This window comes from Leucoraja erinacea, chromosome 37, assembly GCF_028641065.1.
Source record: "Leucoraja erinacea ecotype New England chromosome 37, Leri_hhj_1, whole genome shotgun sequence".
NCBI classification, from domain to species: domain Eukaryota; kingdom Metazoa; phylum Chordata; class Chondrichthyes; order Rajiformes; family Rajidae; genus Leucoraja; species Leucoraja erinaceus.
This window is the reverse complement of record NC_073413.1, coordinates 2,352,209-2,354,166: the sequence shown is the minus strand read 5'-3', so window position 1 is coordinate 2,354,166 and position 1,958 is coordinate 2,352,209. Positions and strand designations below refer to the sequence as shown.

At 47.6% G+C, this 1,958-nt stretch overlaps 1 non-coding gene across 1 annotated transcript; it reads left to right on the top strand.

The window, feature by feature from the left end:
* LOC129714020 (U12 minor spliceosomal RNA) lies at positions 1-151 on the top strand. The gene has a single exon (XR_008726312.1). It is a non-coding gene; the product is annotated as a U12 minor spliceosomal RNA (small nuclear RNA).
* Positions 152-1,958: the final 1,807 nt, after the last annotated feature.

Sequence of the window (1,958 nt, the reverse complement as noted above, 5' to 3'; positions counted from 1 at the left end):
ATGCCTTAAACTAATGAGTAAGGAAAATAACGGTCCGGGGTGACGCCCGGGTCCTCGCCGCATAGTGCGAGAGGAATTTTTGAGCGGGTAAAGGTCGCCCTAGTGGTGACCTGCCTACTTTGTGGGATGCCGCAGTGCAGCGATCTGCCCGGTATTCCACTGCCGCAAATACAAAAGAAGGTGATTCACAAATACCTTTGTCCTCAGCAAAAGGCGCCTGAGGATCTCAGCGCGTCAGGTAGTATATGAGTTCTTTATTTTCAATCTTCGCGTGTTATGTTTCTAGAGTAATACTACGCTGGTACGACCTTCCCGCGTTTGGCCAAAATCTCTCTAAACCTTTCCTATCCATGTTCCTATCGACGGCGCCGAAATAGAGATGGTTGAAAGCAAAGATACGAGAGGAGCTCATCTAGTATCTTTGGTTGAAAGCTTCATGATCCGAGTAAATATCACCAGCAACTTGTCCTGGACTAGCCATATCGAAGCAAAGGCCATGAAAGCACACCGATGCCTCTATTTCCTTGGAAGACTTAGGAAGTTTGGCATGTCCCCAAGACCTCTCACCAACTTCTACAGGTGTGCCACAGAAAGGGTTTCATTCACTCTTTGCAGCTTATTCCCAATGGCACCCCTGGTTTAGCTTATCACCCCCCCCCCCCCCCGCTGCTGAACGTGTACTTTCCTGTTCAAATGGAGGGTTGACTTGGAATGTTATCTGTTTTTCTTCCCTCCATATGACATCGCCCAGGCTTGCATCCGACCACACATCACCTGCTGCTCCAGCCGAGGTTTGGCGCAAGCAGCAAGTAGGATGCAACAAGTGACCGAGGGGGGGCTACATATTTATCTTGAACAAACAGGCTGACATATCAGGGTCATCACTCCTCCAACTTCACAATTCAGAACTCTCTAATCCTTTTGTCTCACACATTGTGCGTGTCCTCTTGCCTTTGTCCTCCCATCCGCCTATCAACACCCCCCCCCCCCCCCCCCTGCAGGTTAATTGATTCTGCAAATTATCCTCAGTGTGTAAGGCAGTGCTAGTGAATGGGGACTCGCCGACTAAAGTCTAAACATCTTGAAGTACATCAACAACACGTTTGAGATTATTACATTTACTTCTACCGGCAGTTCACATCTGGAAAGGGTTGCAAATTCTCATATCCCGTCAAGTTTCAATTATATATCGGAGCAGAATCCAATTTTCACAAATGAAAGTCCCAATCTGCAGCTGCCACCATTTATTTCCCTTTATCATTGGGTCATTGACGACTGAGGACCTCTGTTGGACCAATGTGAAACTGCAAGCACAGCAGACATATCTCCTCACAGCAGGGTGAGGAGATATGTTGACGCATGTGCCCAGCTGGTGGAAAGATTGGCATACTTCCCAGGAAGATCATTCCATACATGTGTACACAAGGTTGTACAAAAGAGAAAATAAAGAGCAGTCTGTAGAAAGTGCAGATTAAATAAATGCGAACCCGCTGAGTTTCTTCAGCATTTACCTTTGATTGTCCTGCATCTGCAGGTCCTTCTTTAAAAAATGCGATGTGTTTGAAGGCTCACGACCAAAAACATCACCTATCCACGTTATCCAGAGATGCTGCCTGAGCTGCTGACTCTAGCACTGTGTCTTTATTTTGTAACCCAGCACCTGCAGCTCCTTGTATCCATGAGGCAGATTAGAAGATTGGGAATTCACTTCCAGCAGGAGGTCTGTTCAAGAGTCTGATGAAAGCAGAGAAGAAGCTGTTCCTGAATCAGGTAGGGCGTACTCTCCAGCTTTCGCATCTTCAGGTGCGGAGAGAACAGGGGATGACCAGGGTGTAAGTGGCTATTGTTACATTTGCTGCTCTCTGGAGGCAGTGTGAAGTCCGTAGGGAAGGAGAGGAAGAGGCTGGTTTGCGTGATGGATCGGGCTGAGTCCATCACTATCTCCTGTGGTCATGGGT